Raw genomic sequence first — 20,559 nt, forward strand, 5'->3', positions numbered from 1 at the left:
GCTCTGCTGACACCAGGCAGCCCTGGATCTCAGCATGCAGGCATTCCAGCCCACTTCCCAAACTGTGCCCTCACTGGCAACTTCTAGGGGCAGTTAACATGCCTGAAACACATCCTTTTATGTGTTTTGCTTGGGTTTTTTTTTTTTTTTTTGCTTGTTTACTTAATAATATTCTTAGCATATGTATAAAGCTTTTTAAAACTTTTCATTCTTGTAGCTCATTTGATTTTTTTTTTTAAAGATTTTATTTATTCATTTGAGGGAGGGAGGAAGGGAGAGAGAGGAGAGAGAGAGAATGAGCACAAGAGCCAGGGAAGGGGCAGACAGAGAGGGAGAAGCGGATGCCCCTTGGAGCAGGAGCCTGATGTGGGGGCTTAATCCCAGGACCTTGGGATCATCACCTGAGCTGAAGGCAGCCGCTTAACTGACTGAGCCACCCAGGTGCCCTCATTTGATTCTTTTTTTTTTTTTTTTAACTTTTTTTTTAACTTTTATTTATTTATGATAGTCACACACAGAGAGAGAGAGAGAGAGGCGGAGACATAGGCAGAGGGAGAAGCAGACTCCATGCACCGGGAGCCCGATATGGGATTCGATCCCGGGTCTCCAGGATCGCGCCCTGGGCCAAAGGCAGGCGCTAAACCGCTGCGCCACCCAGGGATCCCTCATTTGATTCTTATGATAGCATCATGTCAATGGATAGGTGAATGATGGCATTAGAGAGGCTATATGCTTATCTTCTGGGTTGTAGAAAGAGAAATTCAGTGAACGGAGTGAATTGTGTCCACTCGGTGCTACTAGATGACGTGGGTAACATGGGCCACGGTTCTGGGACTCTTCCCCATCCTAATATTTCTGGCCTCCTAAGCCTTGGGGGTCTCTCCTGTGTTGCTTCAGTACTAACGAGGTCAGCAAAAATAGGTGATATTTTTCTTGGTAACTATTGAGGGAGAAAGTTAACCCTGTGTGTTTGCAATTGTGCAAAAAACACTTTCTTGGGAGATCTAGGATCTGGGTAGAAAGCAATAGGCAAAATGATTCTTTAAAAGAACTTTTTTTTTCTTTCCATTTGTCTGTGCTGTTGTGGCCAAGCACTTAATTAAGCCTTTCTTATTTTTAGCCATAGTGCTACATTTTAAGAAACAAAATACCGAGGAAAACAAAGCTGAGTGAAACGGCTCTGCTCTGCTGAGGGATGCCTAGCTCAGATCACCTCTGAGCAGTGAGGAAGCTGGGTGAAGGCTTGATGCCCTCAGGGAAGCTGGGCTGTTGCTGACAAGACGGGTTATCAGAATTGGAAGCAAATGGTCCAAGTTGCTGTTTAGTATCTTTGGCTTTCACAGCTTCCATCCCAAGCCAATAACTTACTTGGGCCCCCCAAGTGACCTGTGTTCCATACCTCAGTAGTGCCCCCCCCCCCAGGTGGCTCATTCACTAGCAAATGTGAGAAATGACTAATTAGCACCCCTTTGCCTGCTGAAGCAGTGTAGGTGGTTGTTTAAAAAGAACAACTCTCATCCCATTCTGCTCCCTCTGAGATACTTGGATTAACAGTGGAAGGATGTTTCCATTAATGAAACCACCACAGCATTGAAGTTTTAAACTGAAAAGATGCGTGTAAAAAGAATGCTAAAAAAGTTTGAAAAAAATGAAAAAACCTATAACACTACTACCCTAATGTGACTGCAGTACCTTTTTTATATTTGCAGTTTTCCTAGTCTTTGTCCACATATATGTTTGTTGGGCACTGGTGGCAAGTTCACTATAATATACCCATTTAGTGCTGTGCTTGTCTTCTCTTGATATTAACCATGCATGTTCTCCACATTTATATACTGTCTTAATAATGATCATTTTCACAATGTGTCTGCACAATACTTGACCACACTGATAGCCCCAATGTACTAACCAATCCCTTTGATGGACATTTTGATTGTTTCTACTTTTTCTGTTATTGAAATGGCCAGGAACATTTTGGTGTGTAGAAACTTTGTCCTCTTTGAAATCATTTCCTTAAGGAAATAGCAGCAGTGACAATTGAAAGAAGGTTACTGGAAGGATGGTTCCAGGCTTCTGCTTCTGTCCCCGCTGGAAGGGGATGCTCAGTGCTTTTGAACCATCTCATAGGTGCTGCTCTCTGAAATACTTTCTCAGTCCCTTTAAAATATCCCTCCTTGGGGTGGCTGGAGACAGCACAGGCCATTAAGTGTTGGACTCTTGATTTTGACTCAGGTTGTAACCTCAGGGTCGTGATTTCAGGGTCAGGAGATCAGGCCCTGAGTTGGGCTCTGTGCTTAGCAAGAAGTCTGCTTAAGATTCTCTCTCCCTCAGCACCTCCCCCTGCCGAATAAATAAATAAATCTTAAAAAAAAATTATCCCTCCTCAGTTCCTACTTATACTTCTGCCTTCTTCTTCTCATGTTCCTTCTTCCAACCATCTTTCCTCAGCATCAATCCACCCCTTGGACACTCCATGAACATCTATCACTCATCCCCAGAAGGGTCTCCTCTGAACGATCAATACTTCTTTTCTGTCCTGGCTCCTTTTGGAAGATCTGCCCTCAGAAGGATGGAGAGGGGAGAACAACTCCTATTTGAATCTTATCAGCCTCTCGATCTGATGTCTTGTCTAAATATTGTTTCTTGTCCTGCTTATGTCACAAACCCTCAAGGCAAGGGCCATGCCTCTACACGTACTATGGAGAACAGAGAGAGCTGCTGGCACTCGGAATGTTGTCATTGTAAGGTGTTAGTAATTGGAAGATGTGAGTAGACATTCTCAGAGGTAGAAATGAATGGAATGGGAAGACCAGTAAGGTAAAGGTCATCACAAGAACGGGGTGATCCTGAGCTTTTACCAACGTGTTCCGGGTAGAGTCTGGGTTTGTGCTACTTGGGGATATTGACAGCCAAGTAGACACTTGAAAGGGGGTGCTATCCACTTGAACAACACTTTATAGTGTGTTTTGTGTCCCAAGTTAAATTCAAGGCCTTAGACAAGGTAGTGACCCAAAAACATGACTGAGATACTCCATCAGTGACACTGAGCAATGAGACTGGAACTCCTTGACAGTTTTTACGTTTTAATATTTCTGAATGGAGGGTAAACTTTATAGAGGATTTTTCAAGTATAGAAATCTCTTGTTGGGACCGCCCATTCTCTATGACGTCAACCAGGGGTAAGTAGTTATCCTTTTTTACTTTATTCTAAGATATTAGTAGTATAAACCTAGCCTCCCTTGATGATTTTAGTTAAGGTCTTTCATTAGTTAAATGGGAATCACAAATAGGATGGAAATAAAAACACTGTGTGGTCAAGGGCCTTTCACATCAGGTTTTCAAACAACAAAGATGAGTAGATTGTTTCTACAGTCTAATGCAGAATCTGTCTTTGGATTTGAAATGTGTTGATGGTTATGAATTTATGGAATTTTAAATACAAATTGCATAGGAAGGATACCTATAACTGTTTACATGTTGTTTAATAGCTTGATGAGCACTTTAATATACATTTCTCTCAAGTCTCATAACAACTTGTGGAGTAGATTGTAGGTCTACTTGTATTTTATAGAGGTGAATATGGAAGCAAAAGAGGGGAAGGGATTCAAGGTGAAAGTTATTGAATCAGAATTTAAACTCAGCATTCGAGCAGCATGTGTCTAGGGTCATGCTGTCTCTCAGATATGGAAAATAATGGTAATTTCGGGTGCAATCTCATCCTTTTTCTGTCTTTATGAGTACTTAGTGATTTGCCCTCGTCATCTCCTCTTATCGCCTATCTCATGGGTATCATTCTTGTGTTGTTAAAATTCCAGAGAACTCGTTGGACTTTGTATTGGTGAAATAGCCAATACCTGCAGCCCAGAAATGGCAGCCTCAGGGATTTTCAGGAAACAGAACTGGAAGGGGGAGGAAAGGAGAGCCGGTCAGCTGAAAGCATCCATTAGACACCATGTGAAGCCCACATGACGCATTTAAACAGAAATGTTCCAACGTGTGAGTTGAAGGAGAGTTGGCACTACTACGTCGTTTTTGGAATGCTATAACTGCCCCAGAAATACTGCAGGTGGTGCTGCCCTGATAATGCTCATTGGAATTGGCAGGAGATTTGGGCTCCCCTTGATACACATTTTGGTGCCCTACCAGAGGTGAACGGGTTTTTTTGTTTGTTTTTTTAGGTTTTTGTTTTTTTGACTGCTAATAGATAAACCATTTGTATTCAAGTTATCTTTTAATTAAATTACACGAATGAACTACATATGTCTTTAGAGTCTTTTGGTACATCCACTCTTACTACTGTGTGACTTTGGGAAAGTGACTTTATCTCTATGCTTCATTTATGAAATGGAGATAATATTAGTCTCTACCACATAGGGTTATTACCTAGATTGATTGCTTTTAAGTGAGAAGCCTAGTGAGGGCTTAGTAAAGGTTAACTGTATTTATTATAAAGGCTAACTTTTCTTCAAATGTGTTATAGATGCTAAGTTGCTCTTCAATTGGTAATGAGTACATTCCTTCTTTCATTTAAAAAAATTGTGGTAAGGGGTGCCTGAGTGGCTCAGCTAGTTAAATGTCTGCCTTCGGCTCAGGTCATGATCCCAGGGTCCTGGGATCGAGTCCTGCATCGGGTTCCTTGCTCAACAGGGAGCCTGCTTCTCCCTCTCCCTCTGCCATTCCCCTGCTTCTACGCTCTCTGTCCATCAAATAAATAAGTAAAATCTTTAAAAAATTATGATAAAGTATATGTGATATAAAATTTACCATCTTAATCATTTTTAAGTGTACAGATCTGTGGCTTATGTACATTCATGCTGTTGTGCAGAATATGTCATTTCAAGTGGGGAGTGGATCAGGGAAGGCCTGGGTGTGGGTGCTGTGTTTGCAGCATTCAGAGTTCTGCTCTGGGCACAGCCCAGTGCCAGGAGTGCTCCCAGTGCAAGGAGGCCATACGGAGGAGAGCCAGGCAATCATTGTCCAACGGTTCTGTGAGCAACCGAGAGGCTGACACTCAAATATTTATGTCATGTCATCTCTCCACTTTGTTTTTATCCACTTCACTGGCTTCATTTGCTCAATCAGTTCTTTGGTCCTGGGAAGTAAAGGCCTGGGTTCAGATCCACTTTGTGGACATCACTTGTTTGAAATGTCAGCAAATTAGTGGTTGAGAGAACATTTAGAAGTGCAACGTGCCATGATTCAGAGGTTCATGACTCAGATCTTACTCTAGACATCTAGATTAAGTGTGGAACTGAACTCAGTCATCTGAGTGCATATTCCTTGAAATGGACAAGGCTAGAAGTTTAGAAGATCAACTTCTGAAGGTCATAAGGATGTGAGAATAAACAGACTTTTGTAGGACTGGGAAGTCTATATGCCTATCTCCCTGAGGTTGTTTCTTGAAGTTGTTGGCAGTAGAATTTACTGGGATTCTTCTTGAAATGATCTCATCCTCCCCCAGAACAGATTTATTGTCAGTAGTTTCTAACATGTAACTTTTCAGGTAAGTGCCAGTTATCCCTGGTGCTGAATTTGTTATTTAGCTCTTCTGGGCCTGTTTAGGTTACAAGGTGTCAAAAAGACACACCTTTTCAATACATGCCAGAGGTCTTAGGTTGGCAGACTATAAACATTAAAGAGCGCAGTTGTCTCCCAGGTGGCTGCCCTAGTTGATACTGAGAGCTCACAAAGAGAACTATTGCCAACCTAACGGTTCCGGCGGGGGGCACACCTAGAGGCAACCACCTAGAGATTATTATTTTATTTTCCAGCTTTACTGAGATGTAATTGACCTGTAACATTATATAAGTTTAAGATGTACAACTATAGTGATTTGATATATGTGTATATTGCAAAATGATCACCACAATAAGGTTAGTTAACACATCCATCACCTCACAGTTATAATTTAAAAAAAATATTTTAGTTATTTATTCATGAGAGACACAGAGAGAGAGTGAGAGAGAGAGGCAGAGGCATTGGTAGAGGGAGAAGCAGGTTCCCTGCGGGGAGCCTGATGCGGGACTTGATCCCAGGACCCTGGGACCATGGCAGAAGGCAGATGCTCAACCACTGAGCTACTCAGGTGCCCCACAAAGTTATAATTTGTGTGTGTGTGTGTGTTGAGAACTTTAAAAATCTACTGTCCCTAAGCAACTTTCAAATATACAATACAGTGTCGTTAACTATAGTCACAGTGTTGTGTGGTATATCCCCAGGACTGGTTCATGTTCCATCTGGAAGTATGTTCCCTTTGACCACTTTCTCCCATTACCCACCCTGTCCCTCATTCCATGCCCCTGGAAACTACTGGTTTTTGTGAGTTCTATTTTTTCAGACTCCACGTAAAAATGAGATCATATGTTACTTGTCTTTGTCTTACTTATGTCACTTAGCATGATGCCCTCAAAGTTCATCTACGTTGTCACAAATGGCAGGATTTCCTTGTGTGTGTGTGTTTTTTTAAATGGCTGGATAATATTTCTTTATTATTTCCTCTATCCATCCAGTCGGTGGACACTTAGGTTGTTTCCATGTCTTAGCTATTGTAAATAATGCCGCAGTGAACATGGGAGTGCAGATATCTCTTCAAGATAGCAATTTTATTTCCTTCAGATAGATACCCGGAAGTGGAATTGCTGGATCATATGATAGTTTTATTTTCAAATTTTCGAGTAAGCTTCATACTCTTCCATAGTGGCTGTGCCATTTTATATTCCCAATATTGGTCCCCAAGGATTCCCTTTCCTCCCTGTCCTCACCAACACTTGTTATCTCTTGTATTTTTTGATATAAAGATTTTAATTTATACATCCATCCATCCATCCATCCACAAAGCACTGAATATACTCACAGGCATTGGGAATTCTAATGAGGGGGAAATCACATGGAGCATTTTCCAGTATAGTGTGACTGTGGAGCCCTAAGTATTCCATGGGGTAAGGTTTTGGAAGCACTAAATAATGAATTGTACAATGCCCTTGAATTCCATTTGGTGCCTCTTCTATAACCCTAACCTGATTAGCCTTTATATCTTTCTGGGTATTTTGCAAAGAATAAGGTTTTGATAAGCAGTGGCTAGAATTTGTTCAATCCACAAAATGTTGTGAAAGCCCATCCTTTTGCAGTGATTCGAGGAGCTGAACTTTCAGTTTGGATGAAAAGAATAGAGAAACAGGTATCTGAGAATGCCAGGCCTACCCTCCTGCATTTTCTAGATAAACAAAAACTGCCACCTTCCTTTCATGCAGAGCCACCTGGCCTCTGGCCTCACACCTGGGATGTTTCATCTTTAAGTATCTGATTGACCTGCCTTTCCACTCTCTACCTCCTACTCCCATTTGGAATCCAGGGAGTTGTGAATGTACGTGTTTGGGGAGAAGGCAGGAGTTGCAGTACCACCTGGAGGTTGGGCAGGCACACCCCTGCATGCGGTGTTTATGTTTGTGTAAAGGTGTAGAGGTCCTGGCTGGAAACTCCTCTCTTGGGTTGGGTCTAACAGGCTGTTGATGCCCGGGGAAATCAAACCCCAATTTCCTGGGTCCGCAGCTTCTACCTCTCCCTGAGGTCACTTTTCTCATCCCACCCTCAATGGGTAAGGTCCTGATTGGGTGGTGGTGGTGGGGGCGTCCTGAGGGAGAGGTTGAAGAAGGATATCTCCCTTATTTAGTCCTTGAGGATCAAAGAGTCATAAGTGTTTCCTCTGAAGAATACTGCTTCCTGACATGTTGCTTGTCTTGTGATCAGTTTTCTTAGCAGGAAGAAATAGTTTTTCCTTCCCTCCCACAAGCATTCCAAGGTGTGGGGATGGTCATAGTTTAGAGATATAGAATAGAAAATAAGTAGAGAATGGCTCCAAGTCCCTTTCTGCCTATCTAGAGGAAGTAGAAGAATGAACCTACAAGCAAAATAGTAGTTTCCTCAAATTTGCAAAAATTTCCTTAAAAGAAACTACAAGTAGCTTCATTGTCCTGTATGATAACATGCTAGTGGCATGCTTAAAGAGGCATTTGTACTCTAAGGGTCTATTTTCATACATGTGTGTGTTTGTGTATCACATCATCATTAACAAAATAATATGTGTGAAAGTGCTTTATAAACAGTACAAGAAGCATGTATAGAAAAAGATTCTTACTCCAACAGCACTTATTAATGCTTTGCTTTTTGCAGAGTGTCATGGCTGGACCTTTACCAAGGCTGGCTTGCACACTTTAACATGGAGTCCTGCCTGATGGAGCAGCTCTGGCTCCTAGAGCCAAAAGGCCTCTCCTTGTTGGGTTACATCAAATGTCCATCAGTTGTCCTGATTTTATGGCAACTGGATGGGATGACATAGTAAGGCATGTTCTTTATAGTGCAGCTTATTTGAAGACTTAGCAGAAAGAGCTTTGAGGTCCTGGAGGAAGGGGCAGATCCATTTTGAAAAGTGAAAAGAGGGATGCCTGGGTGGCTTAGTGGTTGAGTGTTTGCCTTTGGCTCAGGGCATGATCCTGGGGTCCTGAGATTGAGTCCCACATCGGGCTCCCTGTAGAGAGCCAGCTTCTCCCTCTGCCTGTGTCTCTGCCTCTCTCTCTGTGTCTCTCATGAATAAATAAATAAAATCTTAAAAAGAGAAAAGAAAAGAAAAGCAAAAGGAAGGAGGCAAAGCAGATGACCTGAGGTCAGAGGTATTCTACAGCACTAGATGTCTGAAAAGCAGCATGCCTAGAGCAAAGGAGAGTCAATGATGAGTGCTCCATTTGCTTTATGGTTTTTCCTTGTTGTTCAATTTGAGTGAATCTGACAAGATCCTTGACATTTATAAGCTCATGATCAATAATACAATGGAGATATAAATAAACACATTGAAGACATAAATAAATATCTATTATGAATAAAGTATTTACATTATGGTAAATGCAGCCTGTGGGGGTGTTGAGTGATGGGGAATTCTGTGAAGTTCATTTTCTGATAGGGTGCCTGAAAATGTCCCTGACTCCCAGGAGATCAGAGACTGCTTCATAGAGACAGTGGACTTCAGGAGCCCTCGGAGTGATAGCATGGAAGTTCTAGATGAGGGGTATGGCACAGGGTGAGGCTGCAGAGAGGACTTGGAGCTTTGAATGGTTTGCAGGTTGATCATTGAAATATGTAAGAAATGTTACATAAATTGCCAAGACACTGTCCTGGGTTAGCACAGAAGAATTGTAATGTGTTGAAAGAAATCCTAATAAATATGTCTTTTTCTAAAATTAGCACAAATGCCAGGTCCTTTAGTCGCAGTAGAGTCTCACTGAAGGCCTTAAGAGGATGTATGTGGCTTCTGAGTCTGCTTTCTCTGCAAGTAAAAATGTATTTGCTAAAAAGATATATGACGTTGAATGTGATCAGAGTTGATCCTTGGAATACAGACTATAAAGCACTGCTGTGTGCTGTTATTTTGGCAAAAGTTCTTTCTTAAAGATTTTATATATTTATTCATGAGAGACACAGAAAGAGAGGCAGAGACACAGGCAGAGGGAGAAGCAGGCTCCATGCAAGGAGCCCAATGTGGGACTCGATCCCAGGACCCCAGGATCATGCTCTGAACCAAAGGCAGATACTCAACCACAGAGCCACTCAGGTATCCCTTGGCAAAAGTTCTTGGTGGCTTCTGAATATTTTGCCTTTTGTATAATTCCTGAAATGATACAGTCTATATACCCTGAGGGATAGGAGCTTCCACTCACTGGTTGCTTTATTAAGCTACTTTTATTTCTTTCTTAGACATTGGAGAATTTTCAATCGAATTTCTCTTCAAGGGTTATTTCTTCAGTGTTCATTAATATGTTCAGTGAAATCTATGCTTCCACATTCAACAACACGTTTATTAAAAACCACTGAGATTCTACAAATTTGGGGGTTTGACCAGATGCTGCACACATGGAAGTCGATTCTAAGGAATATGGAGGATGAGATGGAGAAGAATGTTCAAATTTCCTCAGGCTGAGTTGTAATTTATACTTATGAGTCCCACATGGTTAAAATTCCAAGATAATCTAAAGCCATTATTTTCCTTAATAGTTGTCTATTGATGGGAATCTGAACTCTCATACTTCAGAGTAAATGCCCAAAAACCAAAGACCCTTACTTCAAGGATCTTACAATAATAAACCAGCCCATTGTTGAATACTCCAACTCCTGCCATCTATGCAGTGTTGTCCCAAGGACTGCGGGAAACACAAAAGAAACCTAAGTCTCTGTCCTTCAAGAATTTGTGGCCTAGTTGGACATTAAGATCAGTACATAAGAAAACAATGGGGCCTATCTCAGTGAGAATGCTTTTGACTTCAGGAAACAAAAACCTCAGCTGGAGCTGGCTTAACCGAGTAGCTGGTCAAGTAACCAGACATCAGAGGTGGACTGGCTCTAAGCTCAAAAACATTATCTAAGACCCAGGCTCTGTGAGTCATTTCCCTTTGCCCACCCCAGGGCTGCTTCATCTTGGGCTGTGGGATGGCAGTTGGTAGCCGTCGGGGTTAAGGCTCGCATCCATGTCCAGTGAGAGAGAGCTGGCATCCTATAGCTTGCTCATAAGAGCAAGGAAATTCCATCCTCAGAAACTCAGAAAGTCCCCTGTCACTTCTCACTGGGCCTAATTAGTTACACAGCCATCCCCGAATCAAGAAACTTGGCAAAAGGTGATGGGAATACTCTAATTGGTTTAGATTCTTCAGGGTTCACCACTGGAGCTAGGAAAAAGGTCAGCTTCCATGAAAGCATTGGACTGCATGAAGGAGGGTAGATACTAAAGAAGAGTATGGGTTCAGTTGAAAAGGGGTCACATGGATGCTGGTTGACCAATATGTATATTCACTATGGATCCAAGCAACCTGTTAGGCTGTATTTGAGGAAATATAACCTAACATCTGTAACCACAACTGCCTTCCAATAATGCTGGATGTCATTAAATAGACACCATCTTGCTGGCGCCATCTTTGGAATGTGCTGGGTTTAGACTATGAAGTAGTGGGGCTGATCAGCTCTACACTTGGTGGCATAAAGAATTTAAATGTGGGGGTTTGGAAAAGGAAAGCTCTAACAGAGAGGAGGCAGGCAGGACCAGGCATTCCTTTGGCTAGAAACAGATACAGAAATGCTTGGGATGGTGGAGGGGAGTGGCAGATGAGAAGGTTGCAGAGAAATGTCTAATAAAGATTTTTAAAGCTGCTGCAGGCAGGTGCAATGAAAACTCTTCCTCCTATGAAACTGCACTCTCCAAAATGCTACATAAAATTTATGTTACCCAGTAAAACTTTTGCTTTAGTGTTGGAGTTTAAGAATATCCTGCCATTATGCTCTTAATCTCCAGTTTGCCTGTGTGTCAGTTTTTGGGGTCACCCCCCTCAAACAGGCTTCTGTAACAGGGAGAGCTGGGGAGACTGAGACACTGTCCCTTCTCCCCAGACCTCAATCTCCTGGCTCCTGTCCTCAAAGGGAGAGGCATGGGCTGTGAGGATACCCAGTAGAGGGTCCCTACCATCACCAGAGATTGGCTCTGGTGTCTCTCATTTGCACCCGATGGCTTCTGATGATGGTTATCGTTGCTTGGCGGTATGCAAGTGGCACGAAGGTTCCCTGGGCTGGCGTGGGTTGCACGTACAGTACAACATATCTGTATGCACACAGTTGTCTTTCTTTTCTTGGTTTTCTCAGGGCCAGTGGAATTGCATGCCTTCCCTCATTTATTTTTACATCAGTCCAATGTGGTAGATACTTTTATTATCCTCATTCTACAGATGAGAAACTTAGGGCTCAGAGACATCCAGGCCAATAATTAGTCACAGTGAATCCTGAATTCACTCTGAGCTCGTAGTCCTCATCAAAATACTGCATTGGCTCCTCCATTTCTGGAGGGGTTTACAGAGGACCCTTCAGCTGAATGGCAGAGACTCAGTTTCAGGACTCCCAGTTCAGTGCTCTTGCTATAGTCACTGTAGTGAGCTTGGCCTCCAATGCCTTCTCTGTAAGATATTTGTAGCCATAACATCTGATCAGGCCTTGGTTAATAAATCAAGTTCTAGGACCACGGTGTCATTTTACTTTTTTAATAGCTGTGTTTTATTGATATTCAACAAAATGTGAACATCTCGTAAGTGAATATCTGACGCATTTTTCTAGAAGTGGCCGAGGCAGACAAAACCCCTCAGTCTATTCTGGGGAACGTGTTTTACTAAAAGAAACACACAGGGTTGTCTTTGGGGGCCAGAAAGTGAGAATTTTCCATTGTTGGCATTCTTTCCCTGTCCTCCCTAACTAACTTTTCATATTCTTGGAGGGGGAGGTCAACAGCTTGTTTGCCCTCCTCTCACCTATTTTCCCCATCATGTGAGAGAATCTGCGTGGAGTGCAGAATTCACCTGCCACGCTGCTTTCCTAAAACAGCAGTGCATGCCAACAAATTCTCATTCACAGGAGTACTGAGAGAAAGTCGGGGGGGATGGAGTGACCAGCCCCCGTCCCCCAGCGGGGACCTTGCACAGCTCAGCACATGGTTTGTTAGGATGAATGAATGAATGCATTTGTGAATGAATGATGTGGCTTCTGAGAAATCAGGCAGTGACAAAATGCATCCTGAACCTGATATACTGAAAACATTTCAGAAGTCATTTATGATCTTTTCAGTTTGCTTGCAAATTTCAGTTGTCTGGAAGTTTGGGATGCTATAGATCAAAGATCAGAATGAGTGCTCTGTTATCACATAGCTTCACTGTTTACAATTTCTTATATTCTCCTGTGTGTTTCAGAATGGTGTGATACACTCCAACTTCATAAGCAACCAGTTCCCTCCACACCTCAATGACCTCATCCAATTTACTTTATATAACATATTAGCGAACTCAAAGATGCCTTAACAAAGATCAAACATAGACAAATGCAAATTGTTTCCGGCTCTGTTTCTTTTTGCTTGACACCAGGGCTAATGCTGGCAACAAAATCTGCTTCTTTCCTGCTTTGGGGAACATCTCGGTAATCAACAGGGTGCATGTATTCCTGCATCTTTCTTTCGTTTAGTCCAAATATTGACACATTCTCTCTTAAATATTTAAGATGCCTGGTAAAACGCCAAACAGTATTACTCAAATTCCTCAAATCAATGATTAAAGATTTTTTTAATCTTGTCTTTTAAACAACACACCAAAAGTGTAGCGTGTGAGAACCGCTGACAAGCCTAGTGGAGAGATGAGTTATAAAGTAACTAAAAAAATCTTTTCAACAAAACCCAAGCTAATTCTTGCCTGATGTTGATTCACAATAGATCTGAGTAATCCCTTTTGTTACTTAACAGATGACTTGCAATAAAAAGCTATTCCTAAAGTCAACTATTTATTATTATTATTATTTTTAGTAGGCTCCATACCCAGTGTGGGGCTTGAACTCATGACCCTCAGATCAAGAGTCAGATGCTCTACTGACTGAGCCACTCAGGCACCCCAACTATTTATAATTTTTGAATTTACCTACTTATTATCTGATAGAAACTCAATGGAATTTAGTGCTGGTTTATTTTAGACCTAACACTTGGAGGTCCAGAGGCAACAAATAATTTACCCCCAATTTCAGAGGTAGTATGTGACACAGCTCAGTTTTTCTGACCCCACTCCAATGATTCTCTCCCACTAACATGGTGATGCCTGCTTCCAGTTATAACCTCAATATTCTTTCTGAAGAAAGAAGTCTCACAGTGCTCCTGGAGATAAGGACAGCCTTGTGGGTCAAGGTTGACCTGCAGAAGCTGCAGTTCCCCTCCTGGGTGCCTTCACTGTGGTCCTGCTAAGAAGAGGGGGAACATTTCTCTTTCTAAAATCCATTCATTCTAGAGTAGGAAGAGTCCCCCCCCGACCTTTTAAAAAAGATTTATTTATTTGAGAGAGAGCACAAGTGGGAGCGGTAGCAAGAGTGAGTGAGAATCTCAAGTAGATGCTACCCTGAGTGCAGAGTCTGACAACTGACAGGCTCCATCTCACGACACTGAGATCATGACCTGAGCTGAAACCAATAGTTGGATGCTTAACCCACTGCACCACCCAGGTGTCCCCTGATAGTTTATTTCGAAAGTATTTATCACAGCCGTTATCACCATTATTGGTAATAAACATTTTATGTTATAGGAGTAACTTTTCTTTTCTTTTCTTTTTTCTCTTAAAAGATGTTATTTGTTTTTTCATGAGAGACACACACAGAGAGAGAGGCAGAGACACAGGCAGAGGGAGAAGCAGGCTCCATGCAGGAAGTCCCATGTGGGACTCGATCCCGGAACTCCAGGATCATGCCCCTGGCCGAAGGCAGGCACCAAACCGCTGAGCCACCCAGGGATCCCCCTCTTTTTTTTTTTTTTTTTTTTTAAGATTGTATTTAGTTACTTGAGAGAGAGAGAGAGAACCAGCAGGGTGGGGACAGAGGGAGAAGGAGAAGCAGACTCCTCACTGAGGAAGGAGTCCAACTTGGGGTTGATCCCAGGACCCCAGGATCATGACCTGAGCTGAAGGCAGATGCTTAACTGACTGAGCCACCCAGGCGCCCTAGGATTAAGTTTTCATAGCATTTTCTTCACTTATCTTTCATGCACTATCTTATCCTCATTTTAACTCTGAGTGGCAAGTGCTAGTGTTCCCATATCACTGGTGAGAAACTCAAGGCCAGGTGTGTTCTTTGCTGGAGGTCATGTACCCAGTAGGTATGAGTAGGTAGAGAGTTCTAGCTTTTGCTAGAACTGAGATCTTTTAATTCCTCTCCTTTATCCATTCATTTATATTAAAACTTCTGTTATTGAGATGACAAGGAGTTCTGTAACTGTGAGGGAGGAATTTAAATCTTCTGTGATATGTTGAAAAAATCTTGGGTTATTTGATTCTTTCTCAGCCATTCTCTTTGGCCTCTGACTTTTGTCCTCAACACGAGGACAGTTCATGACTGGATTTCTGTTTGGAAGATTCTCATTCCAGGTGTCCACTGTGTGGCTGTGCCAGTTCCACACCACACTGTTCCCAGAAGGCATTCATGGTGGCAGCCCCTCAAATCACCACTGAGGCATCTACCTTAAATTTTCTCTTGTGCATTTTCCAAATCCTGAAATCTGTGGATTTCTGGAATTTTCTCTTAAGATCTCATTGGCTTATTTTAATGATTACCGAGGGCTGGTTGGGCCAATTTCCTTAGGGCATGACCTCTCTCTTTGGGAGAATTCTGCACCCACAAATCATGGCTGGAACAAGGAAATATTTTTACTCATGTTCCCACATTCCCTTTTTTCTTTCGAGTAGGCTACCAAAGGCTTCAGGATTACCCCTCTTGCTGCTCCTCGCCTCAAATGTAAACAAATCATAAATTCTGCAGGAAAGCAGTGCAAAGGTTTTAAAGACTGTGTTTACAACCAGGATTGATCTTCTGAAAACCGAACTTTACTCAAGATAGAGAAAAATCCAAGGAAGAAAGAGAAGAGAGAGATAGCTTGCATTGCATAAATCTCTCTTTTCACCTCATCGGCCGCCAATCTTAGAGAGACACATTCCTTGTATTCAGAACCAGTGTTCTCACATATCGACATCTGCAATACAAGTTAATGGCAGTTGAGTGTTTGTACGGGAGTACTGCCCACAAAACCTGTTCCTCGTGATTAATGATCAGTTAGTTAAGTGTTTCAGATCTGCACGATGGCTTCTATGGATAGGAGGGAATAATCTGAGCTCAGACATTTTTGTTCTTTCAAGAAGTCTGTTCATGGACTCAGGTCCTGGGAGGACCAACTGTGGCTCCTGAGAGGCTGATCCCTGAGGGCTCATGACTCCCCCACAAGGCACCTGGTCCTGCAACTCCAGACCAGAAATGTGGATGCAGAGTAGCCATTAGGGGTGGCCTGGCCCTCAGGTCCTCTTGCCAAAACCTCCAAAAGCCTGCTTTTCCTGCTTCTCAACAGGCAAGTTGAGGCTATTAGCAGTCCCTGGAAAGAGTGAAGGCTGAACCTGAGAATTTGGGGGTGGCTTAGCCATGGAGACTCCTTGGAGAGGTGTCATCAATTACAAAAAAAAAAAAAAAAAAAAATGAGAGGGCTTTTCATGGCCACTTTAATCATCTATCTCGGTGAGAGGATCTGAAATAACATGTACCTTTCCCTTTATTTTCAATTGAGCATAAGAACAATGAACATGAGGTCTACTGACCTTCCCCCCATGCCACACTTCCCCATTAATCCCAGCTGGTCCCATCTCTGCAGTCATGCCTGTGACCTGCTCTTCCCTGGACTATACAGCTGTGATTAGTGATATACCTTCTTTGGATGATATTTGCCTTTATTTCTCTTATTTTCACTGTCTTATCTTTCACTTTTGCATGTAACAATCTCAGGGTAGACAGAGTAACACCTAATAGCACAGTGAAGGCATAGTGACTGACTGCCTTGTCATTGATTGAGAGCTGAGTCTAGAAGTTTCTAAAATTCAGGAGGTGAGACTGGAGTAGGCTAGCATTAGAGCCTGCTATGTGCCAGGTACTGGGCTGAGGACAGTGGCTGAGCCAAAATGTCCAATTGTCCCCCTCCATTGTCTCCATCAGCCCTGCTAAAGCTAGCCAGCAACCATGATCGTAGTGACCTTAATAATGTCCGTTAATCTGGACAATTGTTATTTTTCAATTCCTATGAAATTTTAAAGGAAACTTGCTCTTAAACTAGTCTCCAGGGTGTGCTTACTATAAAAACACTCCTTCAAGACAAGTTCCCTAAGTCTCCCCTTTTAATCTCACCTTCTCCTGGCTAGAAATTCTGGACTCATCACTGGCTACATCTCTGTGGTTACAAAGATGGGGCCTGAGGGGGCTCACAAGTCAAGAAAACTCACAAGTCAGTATCAGTCAATACTGAACACCTGTCACAGGTGGGACATTTTATTTACAACATAATAAATCTCAGTGTGTAATAGAGGCACTGTGACTGATGAATACTAGTTTCAGAAGTGGATAGCGGCAGTTTAGCTGTGCACCTTCTGCCGAGCACAGAATCAATAAATGACATTCTGCACATTATGAATTTATTTAAATGGTGAGGTCTCACTGAGTATCAGAACCATAAGCATGCCCAAGGGCCCTTTGATACCACTCTCTGTATACAACAGCTCTGATCCTCAGTTGCAACAGTTTTTGGATTGCTTTGTTTTGTTTAAAGCCAAACTGTTAAGTGACAAACTCAGGAGTGAAAGTTAAGCTTTTGGTATTCAAAAAATTCCTGATGTGCAATGTAAACCCCAAATAATAGTGAGCTCTCTGTGAGAACTTTGCTTCCACCACTGACCCCACGTAGTCTACTCTTAGATGATCTGTGTGTTATTTGTAGATGATCTCCCCTAATCTTCATAACAACCTGTGAGATAATGTGTGGTTATTCCCATTTTACACCTGAGAAAACTGAGTCTCAGAAGCACAGAGCTCTAAGGAGCATCTGCATCCAGGTCTGTCTGATGGCAAAGCTCCTGCTGGTTCTCCTGTATAATATTCATATGTAGAATCAGGTTTGACATTTGAGGGAACCAGCTGGAGCTATATTGCAGATAGTTTCCATTGCATTTATTTTAAATAAATAAATGGGACAAGGGGGAGAAGGTAATAAATTACTTAATTGCTTTCTTCTCTTTACCTCTCATTTCATTGGCTTCCCCACTTACCTGCCATTCTAATTCCTCTCTAGGTTACCTCAAGTTTTGCCTGGATTTTATTTTTTTAAATAACGTATTTTATTTTTAAATAAGTTCATTAAAAATAATTTTAAACTTGTAGAAGTTGCAAGAACAATACAAAGAAATCTTATATTCCCTTCACCCAGAATACCACTTATTAATGTCTTCTATTTTCAGGCTCTTTCTCTTGCCTTCTCTCTCTCTCTCCACATGCAGATAGTGCAGTTATACATATTATACACATATAAGTAATTAATACATAGTCTTTTTCTGAACTACTTGAAAACAAGTTGCTTACATGCTGTTCCATTACTCATGATTATTCAGGTGTGTATTTCCCCAAAGCAAGGACACTCTCCTATATAAACGCCATACAACCATGCAGGTCACTTTTACACATTACCATGTCCTCCACAGACTCCATTTACATATTGCCAACTGTCCCCAGCATGTCGCTTCTTTCTTGTCCAGGGTACAATTCAAGGTCTTATATGGTGGTTAGTGGCCAACTCTCTCCAGTCTCTTTTGATTTGGAAAGGTTCTTTGGTCTTTTTCTACCTTCTAAGATCTCGAGTGGAAAAAGTACTAGCCTTTCATATTGTAGGATGGCCCACCCCTGGGTCTCTCTGATGTCTCTTCATGCCCAGACTCAGGCCATGCATTCTTGGCAGGAATCCTCTAGAAATGATGCTGTGCATTGAGAAGTTGCCAGCTGTCTAACCACTGGAGATGTTATTCTCTATCACTTGGCTTCTCAACCATAAATTCTCATTTTCCCTTCTTAACTGATGAAGATTTTATGAGGAGACCACAATAGCCAGTTCTCACCAGCCTGTCTCCATGGATGACTGCCTTCTGAATCAACCACCACTATGATGGTTGTTGAATAATGGTTTTCTGGGTTTATCATCAATTCTGCCTACTACTGACATTCCATTGTAGGCAGACTGTTCCCTTCTCCATTTATTTGCTATATATACATATAGGAAGGGATGCATGAATTCTCATTATTTAAGGGACTATTGTTATTATAACTAGTTATTTTTGATGCTCAAAGTGACATTTGACCGGTGGGAATGTTTTCAACCTGGCTCCTGTCATGTTTCTATCATTCTTGCTTTAGCTTTTATTTACTTTCTTTTTTCTTTTTTAGAGAGAGAGAGAGCAGAGAGCAGAGAGTGTGAGCTGGGGGATGGGGAGGAGGGGCAGAGGGAGAGAGTGAGAGAATCTTTAAGGCAGGCTCCAGGCTCATCAAGGAGCCCAACATGGGACTCGATCTCATGACCCTGAGGTCATTACCTGAGCCAAAATCAAGAGTCAGACTCTCAACTGACTAAGCCACACAGGCGCCCCAACTTTTTTTCCTTACCTTTTGGCACAACATGTTCCAAGCTTATTGCCTTAGTCCAGGAACCAGCCATTTCTCTGGGGAGCTCTCTGTTGCCTTTTAATGGAGGATGGTGCTCAGAAACCTAAGATCTGGCTCATATGCAGACACATACACACAAATATCATATCTATTTCTGTACATGTATTATAAAATGAGTGCACACTGGTACATCTAATTCAAATCCAATACCTTAGCTTTCTTTTGGGTCTTCTCCTTTTCAATGTTTGTAGATTCCTTCTCTGATAATGAGAAATGGGCTCTTATCGGCCCCCATAAACTTATTGTTCAACCCTCTTGTATATCATTAATCTTTTCTGTTCCAACAGCTCTTTGGGCAACTGCTTCTGTGGTCCGCCATTTTTCCCTTCCTGTCTCCAGATTGGCCACTGGGCATGCCACCACCTTGGCAGTGTCCCTTCCTTGTCACTGCTACTCCCTGGGCACACCACTGCCTTCTTACCCTTTAACCCTGCCCCCTGCCCCCCACCTGTTTCTGCTGCTCTGTAGCCAGTGGGCATACTGTTGCTTCTGTGCAGGGAAGAGAAGGGCCTCAGTCCTATTTGATAGAACTATAAGTTGAGCACCAAACAAAGGCGCGTAAGAGGGGTAGCATAAAAAAAAAAAAAAAAAAAGAGGGGCAGCAGACTTGATGCATGAAAAGGAGCCTTCTTTTCTTTTTCCTTTTAGATGAACAGTGCTCAGTATTTTTGATAATGTTGCAGAACTGTTGTTTAAACTATGTTAATAACCACCTAGTAAGCTAGTGCATGAAATTACTCTCCAATTAACAAAGCAAACAAAAGGATGCATTTTAGTCTATTTTTTTAATAAAGATTTTATTGATTTATTTGAGAGAGAGAGAGAGAGAGTGAGCGCGAGAGAGAGCACAAGCAGAAGGAGGGGCAGAGAGAGAAGGAGACTGCCTGCTGAGCAGGAACCCGATGTGGGGCTTGATCTCAGGACCCTGGGATCATGACCTGAGCTGAAGGCAGATGCTTAACTGACTGAGTCTCCCAGGCGCAACCCTCCACCCCCTTTTTTGGGGAAATCTGTGATCTTAAAACAAACTTGTTTTTAAACCCTTCTTTCCCAGCTTGATTACTTTGATTTTAGTAAGATCAATTATTTCACTTTGCAGTCTGCTGTTTTGAGGGCTATTTCTTGTTATTTTGAGGGCTCTCCGAGCAATTCTGAGCAATCAGTAAAGAATTTTGAGCACTTTCGAACTTAAGGTTCCAGAGTGGTATGTGAAGGACACGTTTAAGAATGATGGGTGAGGGGATCCCTGGGTGACTCAGTGGTTTAGTGCTGCCTTCGGCCCAGGGTGTGATCCTGGAGACGGGGGATCCAGTCCCATGTCAGGCTCCCTGCATGGAGCCTGCTTCTCCCTCTGCCGGTGTCTCTGCCTCTCTCTCTCTCTCTCTCTCTGTGTCTCTCATGGATAAATAAATCTTCTTTTAAAAAAGAATGATGGGTGACCAGGCA

At 42.3% G+C, this 20,559-nt stretch overlaps 1 long non-coding RNA gene across 1 annotated transcript in view; it reads left to right on the top strand.

Annotated features, from left to right (window-relative positions):
• The first annotated feature begins 269 nt into the window (after positions 1-269).
• LOC144315129 (uncharacterized) overlaps positions 270-20,559 on the top strand; it is a 91,690-nt gene continuing 71,400 nt past the window's right edge. The window contains exon 1 of the long non-coding RNA XR_013380907.1: positions 270-441. This is a non-coding gene — a long non-coding RNA (uncharacterized LOC144315129). The remainder of the gene's footprint in view (positions 442-20,559) is intronic.

The sequence above is a fragment of the Canis aureus genome, chromosome 6, assembly GCF_053574225.1.
Source record: "Canis aureus isolate CA01 chromosome 6, VMU_Caureus_v.1.0, whole genome shotgun sequence".
NCBI lineage: Eukaryota > Metazoa > Chordata > Mammalia > Carnivora > Canidae > Canis > Canis aureus.